The sequence below is a fragment of the Callithrix jacchus genome, chromosome 2 (genome assembly GCF_049354715.1).
Source record: "Callithrix jacchus isolate 240 chromosome 2, calJac240_pri, whole genome shotgun sequence".
NCBI lineage: Eukaryota > Metazoa > Chordata > Mammalia > Primates > Cebidae > Callithrix > Callithrix jacchus.
The window spans coordinates 163065900-163084185 of record NC_133503.1 but is presented as its reverse complement, the minus strand read 5'-3'; the positions used below and the strand labels follow the sequence as shown (position 1 = coordinate 163084185).

Below are 18286 nucleotides of genomic sequence, written 5' to 3'. Positions count from 1 at the left end.
TTCTAGGCACCAAGGTGTTATTCCAGAGGAAAGAAGAGTAATTGTGGACACAGGCAGGCTGAGGGCTAAGCTAATGATTTCATGCATTTTGTGATAATCCTTAATTAAGATCCAAGTTTTATTCTGTTGGATTTAGTCTACAAACTGCTGAAAATCATTCTTGAATTAACACTGGGTGGATATAAAAGCAGTAAGCCAAGAAGTTTGCACTTTTTTCAGCTGTAGCAGTTTATTTAGCTGGAGAAACTTTAGTGGGTGGTCCAACCTTCATAACCAGGAAGAATAGAGTAGAAGTGTAAAGGCCTTGGTGGAAGGAGGGCAGGAGTATCCTTTCCATTTCTTCAGTTTTATCATAGCCTATAAATTAGTTCATTAGGTATGTTGATCTTGTAGGAGCTTGTATTTTAACATTTGCTCCATCAAATTGTTTAATTTAATTCTAAGAATAAGCCCACTGAAAACTATTCCTAATTAATAAAATGAATAAGAGTAATAGATGTTAATAGAAACAAAGACATCATTTGGTTTGTTTTTGGAGGGGGCACAGAGAATGCAGTAACATAATAGGTTAGCTTTTTGTTGTCTTCTTTTTCTTTGTTCTTTGTAGTCATTATAATCTCTAATTGGTATTTGTTCTTGACTTTTCTCAGTGTGCTTCCACATGGGAGAGACAAAATTCTCAAGGCTGGTGTACAAAAAAACCTTAATAAATTGCCCATCAATTAGCCACCTTGATTTTCACCTTTAAAGCAGTTGAGTGTAGCAGAGATTAAGATTAATTTCTTAGGTGTCACTGCTTCTTGCCTACTTAAACCAGTTCATCTTTACCATAAATGCTTAGGCCAAAAAAAATCACAATAGAGGCAATATGGTACAGTGATTGTGGACTCTGGAGTAAGGTGGGCTGGTTGAAATCCTGGCTTGGTTACTTCCCAGCTGTGTGACCCTGGGGTTCAGGGTTCCCTTTTGCAACAAGACATGATTGCAGAGCTTCTTCATAGGGTTATATGTGGCTCCAATGAGAAAATACATGAAAAGAACTGAAAGCAGTATCTGACTCTGGAGAGAATGTAGGGAAGAGACAATGGAGGAAAGAGGAAAGAGGACAAGGAAATGGGAGATGCAGAGAAAGTTCAAGAAGAAAAGTAGAAGAACCTCAAATAGAAAATTAATTTTCAGTTTTTCCTGAGAAGAGATATATAGACATGTTCATGTGGCTTTGGAAAGCCTTGGAACCCATCAGCAAGAGGATTGGAAATTGCATTGAAACAGAAGTATAGACCTGCGTGACTTATGTCCTGGCCAGTTGCCTCATGTCCTTTGTGGTCAAATTGATCTCTACTGGCACTGTCAAAGGATTTTTTATGAACAGCTGGTCGGGGCAAACTTCGAAACCTCATTGTTTGCACTTGAGTGCCAGAATGTGTAATTATTTACCAGCGTTCACTTAGGGATGTCAGTGTAGATTTTAGGGAGAGAAAGAACTACATTTAAAATTTGGAGGCATCTTTTTCAGTCTGCCTGCCCTGGTGTTTGTTATAGCACTTAGTTCAGCATGTAACAGCGGAACCTACTGGTTAAATCATTAAGCATTTATTATTTTAAAACTCATCTCAAAGCAAAAATTAACCATCATGTTGAAGCTCTTTTCTCTGAGAACGACATTTACTCTGAGTTTTATGCCAATGGACTAATTGGAGGGTTGAGAAAATAAATTTTGGAAAGACAACAATAACTTCAGAATTTTCCTTGGATGAAGGTTTTCTTTTTAACACCTGAACTGAGCTTTATCAAAACAGTAAGTGAACTTTGAAGTGAAACAAGAGTGCTGAGTTGAAAGCTCCAGGAAGGCAGAGATATGTCTGTGTTGTTTATGATTATAGCCTTTGGGCCTAAATCAGTACCTAGCCCATAGTAGGCATTCAGCAAATGCTGAATGAATGAGTACAGTATTAAAATTAGCATGGCTGTCCCTTGGGAAAAAAAATCAAAAAGGAATAGCATGCATTTGTAACTAAAACACCAGCCACATGCTTGAAATGTAATCACTTTTTTTATGGTCAAGGCCTATTTTTTTTTCTGCTCCAATTAAAGAAGAAAATTGTAATGTAAAAGAAACATAAAGTGAAATTTTATTTATATGTTTTGACATCTGCAGTAAGTCTAAAATAAATTTCTAAATGCTATTGAATTGAAATTGTATTAGTTTCTTAAGTAGTATTAACCATTCAGACTTAAAGTGAAGTTAGGTTGCTGTCACTCATAGTGGACATTTGTTTTGCATTATTGAAACAGCATGTCTTCTGGGTGTTGCCTTCTGTTACAAAAGCTTACTTGTTTTCTCTTGACGCTGTACCCTGTCTGTTGCCATTGAGGGGTCTAAGGACCAAATGAGGTCTTGTTCCCCTCCTGATATTCTTCTTGCCAGTTTAGAATACGCCAGGTCCATTCACACACTCAATTGACTCAGTTCTCTCAATTCCCTGGTCTTCTCATATTAGATTGTCATGCATGAATTTGAAGTTTAGAAATGAAAAAGAATGGTTATATTCTTCTTCTTTCACTCCCCCTCTTCCCTTTCTTAGTTGGCCTTTTGAATTTATTATTCTAATAATTAATATATTATTATATAATATAGCATATATTCATAATAATGATTAATAATCGTATTAATAATTGTGTGTGAGGACAGATAGTCATACAGAGGAAAACAAAGAGATTGATTAGTGGAAATTACATCAATTTCATAACATGTGTGTGTGTGTGTGCACACGTGTGTCGTTGCTTGTTTGTTCCCTTTGCAACTTGAATAACATGATCTTCTTGAGGTGTAAGGAAAACATAGGCTAAGGAAACAGCCTCCTTTTCTCCTTTCGGTATGGAAGACATATGCAAAAAGAATGAAGGAGCTCATTGTCTTTAGTCAGGGCTCTGTAAAAATAGTACTGGTAGAGAAAAAGCTCTAAGAGAAGTAAAAGTTTATGATGCTTTCTCCTGGCAGAGTTAACTTCATCTTCATCAGCTTTTCCCCTGCCTGAGAGAGGCAGTTTTGGAATGGCCAAAGTAGAGTGCAACCTCTCTGTTCAGAGTTAGCTAGCATTTGGATCACTGGCTCTCTGTGCCTCAGTATGAGTGGAATATTGCATGACCATTTCTGACTTCTGCCATGAGCACGCTTGGCCTAGATGAATAAATCCTCCTGGAAGGAGGCAGGGCATTTTGGCATTCACAAGCAACCAAGTTGATATCTGATCCTCCCACTGGAGAAATGTGGCAAAGTGAGAAAGACTCACTCTTTGGGACTCTGAAAATAAAAACACAAATAAAAATTCAAGCTGAAGAATTCACTTGAAGTAGAAAAAAAAAATTGTTAAACTCTCCATTGGTCATGTGACTTTTTCTTGGCATTCAAGGAGTCAGGAGGCTCTTGTGGTCTAATCTGGAAAGAGTCACTAATCGCTGTGTCACCTTGGCAAATTGGTTGATCTGCTTGTGCTGGAGTGTTTAGTCCAGCTGCTGGATGGGATGAAAGCAAGATCTCACTGAAACCAGATGCTGTCTCTCTGAAAAGATTTCAGCAATAAATAATATCATATATACTTTGTTCCTGGCAGCAAATAGTGAACTGTTATAACCCCCTGTTTTCACTTGCTTCTAAATTTCTGGAAATATCTCCTTTGGGCTTGAATTTTTCCATGCTTGTCTTCAGCCCAAAACTTTTTGGAAAGTTTGACCAAAATTTCACTTAGCTGTTTTCCCTGAATTATGGGAGAATAAGGGCAATACATTGTTTTTCAGCACATAAATTCTAATTTTTCCCATTATACCTCAGAAAAATAGCTGAGCTGCTGCATTTAAAGTGTTTGGAACTAATAAAAGGATCTTGATATGATAAAGAATACTGGCAGAAGACAAATTTGAGTCTCTCAGTATATATTTCTAATTTTAAACATGACCCTACACAATCAGGACACACATAAAAAGCTCTGGTCTAGTTTTATAGATGGCCAAAGAAAAGATTCTGCAAATTCTCTCAGTAACCTGTCCCAAGTTACCAAGAGGCAACTTTAGCAACCATCAGGTGTTACCTTTTTTAACCACTTGCTCTATGTCTGTAGATGCAATTTCTAAAAAAATGTCATGGTTATATGCTGGCATTGACCCCTTGTCTACAATTTAAATAAATTTGACTATTTCTTTTAGGCCTCATTCATGTGTGATGACCTCAGTCATATCTGCTGACCTACTGCACTGAAAACTCCTTTACAACAGGGCCTAGGTCTGTCTCCCTCACCACTGACTCTTCAGTGCTCAGCAGAGTATTCACACATGTAGTAAAAACTAATTGTTGAATGAATTAATTGACTGTAAGTACAATTGTTTTCACTGCAATTTGTTCATTGATTTGTCTACTAAGACCTACATGCATGTATTCAGTGAGTCTCTACTTTATGCCAGGTATTGGTAGAAATGTTGTGAATATTTCTTTCCTTTGATGGGTTACACAGAAGTTTTGGGGGATTTATTATTAATATACAACAAAACAATTATATTATTTGAGTACAATTACTGTGCCTGTTGTTGGAATATTAGTCCAATAAAGCCAAAGCCAATCCCAGAAAATTTGTCCTTTTTTTTAATTGCATTTTAGGTTTTGGGGTACATGAGCAGAGCATGCAAGACAGTTGCGTAGGTACACACATGGCAGTGTGTTTTGCTTCCTTTCTCCCCTTCACCCACATTTGGCATTTCTCCCCAGGTTATCCCTTCCCACCTCCCCCTCCCACTGGCCCTCCCCTTTTCCCCCCAATAGACCTCAGTGTTTAGTACTCCCCTCTCTGTGTCCATGTGTTCTCATTTTTCATCACCCGCCTATGAGTGAGAATATGCGGTGTTTCATTTTCTGTTCTTGTGTCAGTTTGCTGAGGATGATGTTCTCCAAATTCATCCATGTCCCTACAAACGACACGAACTCATCATTTCTGATTGCTGCATAATATTCCATGGTGTATATGTGCCATATTTTTCCAATCCAGTCTATTATCAATGGGCATTTGGATTGATTCCAGGTCTTTGCTATTGTAAACAGTGCTGCAATGAACATTCGTGTACATGTGTCCTTATAGTAGAACGATTTATAGTCCTTTGGATATATACCCAGTAATGGGATTGCTGGGACAAATGGAATTTCTATTTCTAAGGCCTTGAGGAATCGCCACACTGTCTTCCACAATGGTTGAACTAATTTACACTCCCACCAACAGTGTAAAAGTGTTCCTTTTTCTCCACATCCTCTCCAGCATCTGTTGTCTCCAGATTTTTTAATGATTGCCATTCTAACTGGTGTAAGATGGTATCTCAATGTGGTTTTGATTTGCATCTCTCTGATGACCAGTGACGATGAGCATTTTTTCATATGATTGTTGGCCTCATATATGTCTTTTTTCGTAAAGTGTCTGCTCATATCCTTTGCCCACTTTTGAATGGGCTTGTTTGTTTTTTTCCTGTAAATCCGTTTGAGTTCTTTGTAAATTCTGGATATCAGCCCTTTGTCAGATGGGTAGACTGCAAAAATTTTTGCCCATTCTGTTGGTTGCCGATCCACTCTAGTGACTGTTTCTTTTGCCGTGCAGAAGCTGTGGAGTTTCATTAGGTCCCATTTGTCTATTTTGGCTTTTGTTGCCAATGCTCTTGGTGTTTTGTTCATGAAGTCCTTGCCTACTCCTATGTCCTGGATAGTTTTGCCTAGATTTCCTTCTAGGGTTTTTATCGTCCCAGGTCTTGTGTTTAAGTCTTTAATCCATCTGGAGTTAATTTTAGTGTAAGGTGTCAGGAAGGGGTCCAGTTTCTGCTTTCTGCACATGGCTAGCCAGTTTTCCCAGCACCATTTGTTAAACAGGGAATCCTTTCCCCATTGCTTGTTTTTGTCAGGTTTATCAAAGATTGTATAGTTGTAGATATGTTGTCTCCGATGCCTCTGTTCTGTTCCATTGGTCTATATCTCTGTTTTGGTACCATTACCATGCTGTTTTGATTACTGTAGCCTTGTAGTATAGTTTGAAATCCGGTAGTATGATGCCCCCCGCTGTGTTCTTTTTGCTTAGAATTGACTTGGCTATGCGGGCTCTCTTTTGGTTCCATATGAAGTTCATGGTGGTTTTTTCCAGTTCTGTGAAGAAAGTCAATGGTAGCTTGATGGGGATAGCGTTGATTCTGTAAATTACTTTGGGCAGTATAGCCATTTTCACGATATTAATTCTTCCTAACCATGAACATGGAATGTTTCTCCATCTGTTTGTGTCCTCTCTGATTTCGTTGAGCAGTGGTTTGTAGTTCTCCTTGAAGAGGTCCCTTACGTTCCTTGTGAGTTGTATTCCAAGGTATTTTATTCTTTTTGTAGCAATTGTGAATGGCAGTTCATTCTTGATTTGGCTTTCTTTAAGTCTGTTATTGGTGTAGATGAATGCTTGTGATTTTTGCACATTGATTTTATATCCTGAGACTTTGCTGAAGTTGCTTATCAGTTTCAGGAGTTTTTGGGCTGAGGCGATGGGGTCTTCTAGGTATACTATCATGTTGTCTGCAAATAGAGAGAATTTGGCTTCCACCTTTCCTATTTGAATACCCTTTATTTCTTTCTCTTGCCTCATTGCTCTGGCCAGAACTTCCAGTACTATATTGAATAGGAGTGGTGAGAGAGGGCATCCTTGTCTAGTGCCGGATTTGAAAGGGAATGCTTCCAGTTTTTGCCCATTCAGTATGATATTGGCTGTTGTTTTGTCGTAAATAGCTTTTATTACTTTGAGATACGTTCCATCGATACCAAGTTTATTGAGGGTTTTTAGCATAAAGGGCTGTTGAATTTTGTCAAATGCCTTCTCTGCGTCAATTGAGATAATCATGTGGTTTTTGTTTTTGGTTCTGTTTATGTGGCGAATTACGTTTATAGCCTTGCGTATGTTGAACCAGCCTTGCATCCCCGGGATGAATCCTACTTGATCATGATGAATAAGTTTTTTGATTTGCTGTTGAAATCGGCTTGCCAATATTTTATTGAAGATTTTTGCATCTATGTTCATCATGGATATTGGCCTGAAGTTTTCTTTTCTTGTTGGGTCTCTGCCGGGTTTTGGTATCAGGATGATGTTGGTCTCATAAAATGATTTGGGAAGGATTCCCTCTTTTTGGATTGTTTGAAATAGTTTGAGAAGGAATGGTACCCGCTCCTCTTTGTGTGTCTGGTAGAATTCGGCTGTGAACTCGTCTGGACCTGGGCTTTTTTTGTGTGGTAGGCTCTTAATTGCTGCCTCGAATTCTGACCTTGTTATAAGTCTATTCATAGTTTCAGCTTCCTCCTGGTTTAGGCTAGGGAGGACACAGGAGTCCAGGAATTTATCCATTTCTTCCAGGTTTACTAGTTTATGTGCATAGAGTTGTTTGTAATATTCTCTGATGATGGTTTGAATTTCTGTGGAATCTGTGGTGATTTCCCCTTTATCATTTTTTATTGCATCTATTTGGTTGTTCTCTCTTTTCTTTTTAATCAATCTGGCTAGTGGTCTGTCTATTTTGTTGATCTTTTCAAAAAACCAGCTCTTGGATTTATTGATTTTTTGAAGGGTTTTTCGTGTCTCAATCTCCTTCAGTTCAGCTCTGATCTTAGTTATTTCTTGTCTTCTGCTGGGTTTTGAGTTTTTTTGATCTTGCTCCTCTAGCTCTTTCAATTTTGACGATAGGGTGTCAATTTTGGATCTCTCCATTCTCCTCATATGGACACTTATTGCTATATACTTTCCTCTAGAGACTGCTTTAAATGTGTCCCAGAGATTCTGGCATGTTGTGTCTTCATTCTCACGTTTTCAAAGAACTTCTTTATTTCTGTCTTTATTTCGTTGTTTACCCAGTCAACATTCAAGAGCCAGTTGTTCAGTTTCCATGAAGCTGTGTGGTTCTGGGTTGGTTTCTGAATTCTGAGTTCTAACTTGATTGCACTATGGTCTGAGAGGCTGTTTGTTAGGATTTCAGTTGTTTTGCATTTGCTGAGCAGTGCTTTACTTTCAATTATGTGGTCAATTTTAGAGTAGGTGTGATGTGGTGCTGAGAAGAGTGTATATTCTGTGGATTTGGGGTGGAGAGTTCTGTAAATGTCTATCAGGTTTGCTTGCTCCAGGTCTGAGTTCAAGCCCTGGATATCGTTGTTGATTTTCTGTCTGGTTGATCTGTCTAATATTGACAGTGGAGTGTTAAAGTCTCCCACTATTATTGTGTGGGAGTCTAAGTCTCTTTGTAAGTCATTAAGAACTTGCCTTATGTATCTGGGTGCTCCTGTATTGGGTCCATATATGTTTAGGATCGTTAGCTCTTCTTGTTGTATCGATCCTTTTACCATTATGTAATGGCCTTCTTTGTCTCTTTTGATCTTTGTTGCTTTAAAGTCTATTTTATCAGAGATGAGAATTGCAACTCCTGCTTTTTTTTTGCTCTACATTTGCTTGGTAAATCTTCCTCCATCCCTTTATTTTGAGCCTTTGTGTATCCTTGCATGTGAGATGGGTTTCCTGGATACAGCACACTGATGGGTTTTGGATTTTTATCCAATTTGCCAGTCTGTGTCTTTTGATTGGTGCATTTAGTCCATTTACATTTAGGGTTAATATTGTTATGTGTGAATTTGATCTGCCATTTTGATGCTAGCTGGCTGTTTTGCCCGTTAGTTGTTGTAGATTCTTCATTATGTTGATGCTCTTTAGCATTTAGTGTGATTTTGGAATGGCTGGTACTGGTTGTTCCTTTCTATGTGCAGTGCCTCTTTTACGAGCTCTTGTAAAGCAGGCCTGGTGGTAACAAAATCTCTGAGTACTTGCTTGTTCACAAAGGATTTTATTTTTCCTTCACTTCTGAAGCTCAGTTTGGCTGGATATGAAATTCTGGGTTGAAAGTTCTTTTTCTTTAAGAATGTTGAATATTGGCCCCCACTCTCTTCTGGCTTGTAGTGTTTCTGCCGAGAGATCTGCTGTGAGTCTGATGGGCTTCCCTTTGTGGGTGACCCGACCTTTCTCTCTGGCTGCCCTTAGTATTTTCTCCTTTATTTCAACCTTGTTGAATCTGACGATTATGTGCCTTGGGGTTGCTCTTCTTGCGGAATATCTTTGTGGTGTTCTCTGTATTTCCTGCATTTGAGTGTCGGCCTGTCTTGCTAGGTGGGGGAAATTTTCCTGGATGATGTCCTGAAGAGTATTTTCCAGCTTGGATTCATTCTCTTCATCCCCTTCTGGTACACCTATCAAACGTAGGTTAGGTCTTTTCACATAGTCCCACATTTCTTGGAGACTTTGTTCATTCCTTTTTGCGCTTTTTTCTCTAATCTTGGTTTCTCGTTTTATTTCATTGAGTTGGTCTTCGACTTCTGATATTCTTTCTTCTGCTTGGTCAATTCGGCTATTGAAACTTGTGCATGCTTCGCGAAGTTCTCGTATTGTGTTTTTCAGCTCCTTTAATTCATTCATATTCCTCTCTAAGTTATCCATTCTTGTTATCATTTCCTCAAATCTTTTTCAAGTTCCTTAGTTTCTTTGCATTGATTTAATACATGTTCTTTTAGCTCACAAAAGTTTCTCATTATCCACCTTCTGAAGTCTCTTTTCGTCATTTCGTTACAGTCATTCTCCGTCCAGCTTTGTTCCCTTGCTGGTGAGGAGTTTTGGTCCTTTCTAGGAGGCGAGGTGTTCTGGTTTCAGGTGTTTTCCTCCTTTTTGCGCTGGTTTCTTCCCATCTTTGTGGATTTATCCACTTGTCATCTGCATAGTTGCTGACTTTTCGATTGGGTCTCCGAGTGGACACCCAGATTGTTGATGATGAAGTATTTCTGTTACTTGGTTTTCCTTCTACCAGTCTTAGCCCCTTCGCTGTACGACTGCTGAGGTCCACTCCAGGCTCTGCTTGTCTGGGGTGCACCTATAGCAGCTGTGGAACAGTGAGGGATGCTACCAGTTTCTTTTTCTGCTATCTTTGTCCCAGGATGATGCCTGCCAAATGTCAGTCTTTTGGATATAGAGGGGTCAGGGAGCAGCTTGAGGAGACAGTCTGTACTTTATATGATCTCAATTGCTGAGCTGTGAGCTCTGTTGTTCATTCAGGGCTGTTAGGCTGCTGTTTGATTCTGCTGCAACAGAGCTCATTTAAAAAAACCCCTTTTTTTCTCAAATGCTCTGTGTTGGGTGGTTCGGGCTTTATTTTTGCATGTCCATTTAGGTGTCCTGCCCAGCTAGGAGGCAGTCTAGTCACTGTTTGCCTGCCGAGGCTCCGCCCTGGTGTTGTGTGGTTCGCCCTGTTCCTGCAGACTCTGTTCTTCTGCTGCAGTCCCCGCCACGGGCTACGCCTAGCTGCGGAGTCTCTCTGTTGTAGCGGGTTGCCTCGGCAATGGCAGGCTGCAGCAGCAGTGGGCGTGTATCTCAGTAGGTGCGGGTTGCCTCGGTAGTGGTGGGCGCCCTCCCCCACAGAGCGTCTCAGGGACCTTCTGCACGGGGAGCGTTTGGAATCGCGGTTTTGTCCATCCCACTGGGCTACCCCAAACACTGTGTCCCTGCAATCCCCTGGGCTGGCCCACTTTCCAAGTCCTGTTCAGTCTCAAGTCCAGCCCTCTCAAGTCTCAGGTTGCCGGTTCAACAGGGCACCTGGACAAGCGCGCCCTGTGGGGAGCGCTGGGTAGGGCCGGCCGCCACCACCCCGGCTGCCGGCTTTGCCAGGCGGTACCTCTGCCTGGCGTCCTGCGTCTCTTTTATACTTGGGAATTTCCCCGTTCTGTGGGCAACAAAAATCAGTCTGGAAATGCAGCTCTGACTTACCTCTCCGCAGATTCAATGAGAGCTTCAATCCTGGGTTGTTCTCACAGCTCCATCTTTGAGAATTTATCCTTTACTGAGCATCTATGATGTGCCTGGCTCTGTGTTAGGTACTGAGGAGAGATCAGTTAGCAAGACCAGTCTCCACAGGAAGTCACATATAGGTTAACAGTGGCAAGACAAATTCTAAAGTACCTATTATATAAGGAGAAGTGTAATAAAGAACCATATGAGAGTTGAAAGCAGGAGGATTTTAGCAGTCTGTGGAAATATCTTGATTAAAGTCATTTTCTATTTGAAGGTTAATATGACTGTACAAATGCAGATTAATTTAGTTTTAATAGATTCATCTTCCTGTAATTTTTACCACTTTCTTCCCTCAATATTAGCCATATACATATATGCCATATATATATTCTAGTATTAATATATATATGCCAATATTAGCCATATATATATAAATATAGCCATATATATTGAGGGAATACATATATATATGTGTGTGTGTGTGTATGTGTGTGTGTGTTATGTGTGTATGTATTCCCACAATACATATATATTCCCTCAATGCATATATATACACATATATATATTCCTTTAATATATAGCTGTATATAAACATATATTTAACAGTAAAACTCACATATGCTGTTTATCTTCAAATCATAAGGTTTTTGTTTAAATACAGAGGCAAGTCTTATATCTCTGATCTTAATATGACAACTCAAAAAGTCCACACCAAACTCCCAACTCATCCTCAAAAAGAGATTGCTATCTACTCATCACTGTTCTCTGTTTCTGAGAATTGTTTCCCTTGGGGTTACTGTTTGAGCAACTTTTCTTACTTCCAAGATTATTTTTCTGGTTTTAAAAAAGAATCTGAGTTCCAAGATTATTTTTCTGGTTTTAAGAAAGAGTCTTAAAATCTAGAGATTACTTACCTTGTGGTGAGGTGGTTGTCTATGCCTCTGTTCAACCAAGGCCTCATCTACTGAAGGGAGAAAAAAACATCAGGGCCTATAATTTTCTAGGCATTATGCAAGATATTAATAGAGAAGACAAAAATGATGTCTTGCTTCAGAAGTCTTAGATCTATTTCCCTTTGGGGGTTGGGGAATGAGAAAGATATTTTCAGATGAAAAACAGGAAACCCAATAAGGACTGTGTGGCAATAATTCCTAAAATGAGCAAAGAGATAAATTTACTCTTGCATATGATTACAGCCAATCACATATTGGTGTCTTTCAAAACAGTAGTTTTCATTTAGAAAGCAATTAAATGGAATGATTCAATTGAGTTTCACTGCAATCTGATTCATTCTAGATGGTTCAACTGTGGAATTAGAAACAATCTCTAAGGATGTTGCTGGTAATAGTTAGCTGATAAATACCAGTAAACCATATACAGATATGCCTCATTTTATTGTGGTTTGTATTATTGTAGATAGTCTTGTTTTTTACAAATTAAAGGTTTGTGGCAACCCTGTGATGAACAAGTCTTCTGGCTTCATTTTTCCAAGGCTTGTGCTCATTTTGTGTCTCTGTGTTACCGGTAATTCTTGCAATGTGTCAGACTTTTTCACTATTATTATATCTGTTATGGTGATTTGTTATGAATGACCTTTGATGCTATTATTATATTGTTTTGGCACACCATGAATTTTCTATTTGAAGGTTAATATGACTGTACAAATGCAGATTAATTTAGTTTTAATAGATTCATCTTCCTGTAATTTTTACCACTTTCTTCCCTCAATATTAGCCATATACATATATGCCATATATATATTCTAGTATTAATATATATATGCCAATATTAGCCATATATATATAAATATAGCCATATATATTGAGGGAATACATATATATATATGTGTGTTATGTGTAATATTACATGTGTAATATGTAATAAGCCGGGAAACTTAATCACTAAATACTGTGTGTGTGCAGACTGTGCCACTGACTGACTCTTCCCCTATCTCTCTCCCTCTCCTCTGGCTTCTCTATTCCCTGAAACACAGCAATATTGAAATCAGGCCAGTTAATAATGCTACAATGACCTCTACATGTCTAATATGGTTTGGTTGTGCCCAACCCAAATCTTAACTTGAACTTGATCTCCCAGAATTTCCATGTGTTGTGGGAGAGACCCAGAGGGAAGTAATCAAATCATCAGGACCAGTCTTTCCCATGCTATTCTCACAATAGTAAATAAGTCTCACAAGATCTGATGGGTTTATCTCACAAGATCAAATAGGTTTATCAGAGGTTTCTGCTTTTGCTTCTTCCTCATTTTTCTCTTGCTACCACCATGTAACAAGGGCCTTTTGCCTCCAGCCATGATTCTAAGTCTTCTCCAGGCATGTGGAACTGTAAGTATAATGAAACCTCTTTTTGATCCCAGTTTTGGGTATGTCTTTATCAGCAGCATGAAAACAAAGTAATACAATAAATTGGCACCAGTTGAGTGGGGCATTGCTGAAAAGATACCCAAAAATGTGGAGGTGACTTTGGAACTGGGTAGCAGGCAGAAGATGAAACAGTTGGTCAGGTTCAGAAGAAGACAGGAAATGTGGGAAAATTTGGAACTTTCCAGGGACTTGCTGGATGGCTTTCATCCCAAAGCCTGATAATGATATGGACAATAAAATCAAGGCTGAGGTGGTTTCAGATGGAGATGAGGAACTTGTTGGGAACTGGAGCAAAGGTAAATCTTGGTATGTTTTAGCAAGGAGACTGGCAGCATTTTGCCCCTGACCTAGAGACTTGCAGAACCTTGAACTTGAGAGATGACTTTGGGTATCTGGAAGAAGAAAATTCTAAATAGCAAAGCATTCAAGAGGTGACTTAGGTGCCATTAAAAGCATTTCATTTTGAAAGAAAAGCAAAGCATAAAAGTTCAGAAAAGTTTTGGCATGATGACGCAGCAGAAAAGGAAAACCCATTTTTTGAGGAGAAATTCAAGCCGGCTGCAGAAATTTGCATGAGTAGCAAGGATCCTAATGTTAATCCCCAAGACTATGGGGAAAATGTCTCCAGGCTATGACAGAGACCTTCATGGTAGCCCCTCCCATTGCAGGCCCAGAGGCCCAGGATGAAAAAGTGGTTTTCTGGACCAGGCTCAGGGTCTCCATGCTGTGTACATCCAAGGACTTGGTGCCCTGTGTCCCAGCTGCTGCAGCCATGGCTGAAAAATGCCAACATAGAGCTTGGCCTGTGGCTTCAGAGGGTGGAAGCCCCAATACTTGGCAGTGTCCATGTGGTATTGAGCCTGAGGGTACACAAAAGTCAAGAAATGAGGTTTGGGAACCTCCACCTAGATTTCAGAAGATGTATGAAAATGCCTAGATGCCCAGGCAAAAGTTTGCTGCAGGGATGGGGCCCTTGTGGAGAACCTATGCTAGGGCAGTGCAGAAGGGAAATGGGGGGCAGAGCTCCCAGACATAGTCTCTACTAGGGCACTGCCTAGTGGAGCATGAGAAGAGGGCCACTGTCCTCCAGACTTCAGAATGGTAGATCCACCAACAGCTTGCACTGTGCTCCTGGAAAAGCTGCAGAGAATGCCAGCCCATGAAAGCAACCAGGAGTGAGGCTATACTCTGCAAAGCCACCTGGCAGAGCTGCCCAAGACCATGGGGACCTACCTCTTACATCAGCATGACCTGGATGTGAGACCTGGAGTCAAAGGAAATCACTTTTGAGCTTCAAAATTTGACTTCCCTGCTTGATTTTAGACTTGTATGGGCCCTGTAACCCCTTTGTTCTGGCCAATTTCTTCCATTTGGAACACCTGTATTTACCCAGTACCTGTACCCCCATTGCATAGAGGAAGTAACTAGCTTGCTTTTGATTTTACAGGCTTATTGACAGAAGGTATTTGCCTTGTCTCTGGTGAGACTCTGGACCATGGACTTTTGGGTTAATGCTGAAATGAGTTAAGACTTTGGGGGACTGCTAGGAAGGCATTATTAGTTTTGAAATGTGAAGACAAGAGATTTGGAGGGGCCAGGGACTTAATGATATGGTTTGACGGTGTCCCCAACCAAATCTCAACTTAAATTGTATCTCCCAGAATTCCCACATGTTGTGGGAGGGACTCAGGGGGAGGTAATTGAATCATAGGGGCTGGTCATTCCCATGCTATTTTCATGATCATGAGATTCGATGGGTTTATCATGGGTTTCCACTTTTGCTTCTTCCTAATTTTTCTCTTGCCACCATGTAAAAAGTGCCTTTTGCCTCCTGATGTGATTCTGAGGCCTCCCCAGCCATGTAGAACTGTAAGTCCAATTAAAATTTTATTCCCTGATTCAGGTATGTCTTTATCAGCAGCATGAAAACAAACTAATACAGTGTCAAAGTGAAAGTAAGAGTCACATGCCTCTCAGTTTAAATCCTTTTATCTTGGTGAGGAAGGCATGTTGAAAGCCAATATAGGCCAACAGCTAGGCTTCTTGCATCAAAGAGTTACCCAAGTTATGAATGCAAGGAAAAGTTCTTGAAGAAAATTAAAAGTGCTATTCCAGTGAATACACAAATGATTAAAAAAAAAAGTGAAAAAGCCTTAGTGCTGATATGGAGAAAGCTTTGAGTGGTCTGGTTAGAAAATCAAACCAGCCACATTTCTTCAAGCCAAACCCTAATCCAGAGCAAGGACCTAGCTCTCTTCAATTTTGTGTAAGCTGAGAGAGGTAAGGAAGCTACAGAGGAAATGTTGGAAGCTACCAAAGGTTGGAAGTTTAAGAAGCCATCTGTGTAATAAGATAAAAGTGCAAGGTAAAGCAGTAAGTACTAATATAGAGGCTGCAGAAAGTTATCCAGAAGATTTAGCTAAGATCAGTGGTGAAGGTTAGTAAACAACAGATTTTCAGTATAGACAAAATAGCCTTCTATTGGAAGAAGATGTCAATAGAAGATCTAAGACTTTCATAGTTATAAAGGAAAAGTCAATGCTTGGCTTCAAAACTTCAAAGGGAAAGCTGACCCTTTTGTTATGGGTTAATGCAGTTGGTGACTTTAGGTTGAAGCCAGTTCTCCCCAGCCTTGCTAGAGAGGCCAAAAGTCAAATTCAGGAAATGCAGAGAACCCCTGCAAGATTCTACACAAGAAGATCATACCCAACACATATAATCATCAGATTTTCCAAGGTCAAAATGAAAGAAAGGTTGTTAAAGGCAGCTAGAGAGCAGGGCAGGTCACCTACCAAAGGAACCCCATTGGGCTAACAGCAGACCTCTCAGCTAAAACTCTACAAGCTAGAAGAGATTGGAGGCCTATATTCAACATTCTTAAAGAAACAAATCTTCAACCAAGAATTTCATATCTGACCAAACTAAGCTTCCTATGTGAAGGAGAAAGAAGACTCAGAGAAGCAAATGTTGAGGGAATTTGTTACCACCAGACCTGCCGTACTAGAGATCTTGAAAGGAGCACTAAATATCAAAAGGAAAAACAGCTACTAGGTAATACTAAGACACACACTTAAATATACAGACCAGTGACACTATAAAGCAACCACAAAAGCAAGCCAGCATAATAAACAGCTAACAACACAATGACAGGATCAAGTTCACACATAGCAATATTAAACCTGAATGTAAATGGGCTAAATGCTCCAAAAGGCACAGAGTGGCAAGCTGGATTAAAAAAGCAAGAACCAATGGTATGGTGTCTTCAAGAGACCCATCTCACATAGCCTCCAAATAAAGGGGTAGAGGAAAATCCACCAGGCAAATGGAAAACAGGAAAAAGCAGGGGTTGCAATCCTAATTTCAGACAAACAGACTTTAAGCCAACAAAGATCAAAAAAGAAAAAAGAACATTACATAATGGTAAAGGTTTCAATTCAACAAGAAGACCTAACTACCCTAAATATGTATGTGCCCAACACAAGAGCACCATAATCATAAGGCAATGTCTTAGATACCTGTAAAGAGACATAGACTCCCACACAATAATAGTGGGAGACTTCAACACCCCACTGACAATATCACACAGATCATGGAGGCAGAAAATTAACAGGGATATTTAGGTCCTAAACTCAACATTGGACTAAATGGATCTGATAGACCTTTACAGAACTCTCCACCCAAAAATAACAGAATATACATTCTTCTCATCACCACATGGCACATACTCCCAAGACTGATCACATACTTGGAAATAAGACAATCCTCAACAAATGCAAAAGAACCGAAATCATACAGTTTTAAAAATCCTAGGGCTCCTAAGAAGTATGCTAAATCTACTCTGTCTATTCTCTATAAATGGAACACAATACATGTTTAATAGTACACCTATTTACAGTATGGTTTGGTGAATATTTTAAGGCCATAGTTGAGACCTCCTGCACAGAAAAAATGATTTTTTTTCTCAAAATATTACTCGTCATTGACAATGCACCCAGTCACCAAAGGGCTCTGATGGAGATGTACAAGGAGGTTAATGTTGTTTTTGTACCTATTAAGACGATGTCCATTCTGCAGCTTATGGATCAAGGATTAATTTTGGCCTTTAAGTCTTACTGTTTAAAAAATACATTTTATAAGGCTATAGCTGCCATAGATAGTGATTATTCTGATGAATCTAAGAAAAATACATTAAAAAGCTTATGGAAAGGATTTACCATCCTAGATACCATTAAGAACATTTATGATGCATAGGAGGAGATCAAAATATCAACCTTAACAGCCATTTAGAAGAAGTTGAATCCAATTCTCAGAGATTACTTTGAATTGATTCAAGACTTCAGCTGCATGTGTAGTACAAATAGCAATAAAGCTTGAATTAGAAGTGGAGTCTGAAGATGTGACTGAATTGCTAGAATCTCATGATAAAACTTGAACAGATGAGGAGTTACTGCTTATGGGTGAGCAAAGAAAATGGTTTCTGGAGATGGAATCTACTCCTGGTGAAGATGCCATGAACACTGTTGAAATGACAAAAGATTTATAATGTTACATAAACTTAGTTGATAAAGCAGCTGGATTTGAGAAGATTGACTCCAATTTTTTTCATGTTATTTCTTTTTTTTTTAAATTATACTTTAAGTTCTGGAATACATGTGCAGAATGTGCAGGTTTGTTACATAGGTATACATGTGCCATGGTGGTTTGCTGTACCCATTAACCTGTCATCTACATTAGGTATTTCTCCTAATGCTATCCCTCCTCTAATTCCCTAACCATCCACAATAGGCCCTGGTGTGTGATGTTCCCCTCCCTGTGTCCATGTGTTCTCATTGTTCAACTCCCACTTATGAGTGAGAACATGTGGTGTTTGGTTTTCTGTTCTTGTGTTAGTTTGCTGAGAATGATGGTTTCCAGCTTCATCCATGTCCCTGCAAAGGATATGAACTCTTTCCTTTTATGGCTGCATAGTATTCCATGTTGTATATGTGCTGCATTTTCTTTATCCAGTCTATCATTGGTGGGCATTTGGATTGGT

At 39.4% G+C, this 18286-nt stretch overlaps 1 protein-coding gene across 3 annotated transcripts in view; it reads left to right on the top strand.

The window, feature by feature from the left end:
* The window catches only part of GHR (growth hormone receptor), a 344216-nt gene that overhangs the window by 88717 nt on the left and 237213 nt on the right, over positions 1-18286 (top strand). The gene's annotated exons all lie outside the window — the stretch shown is intronic.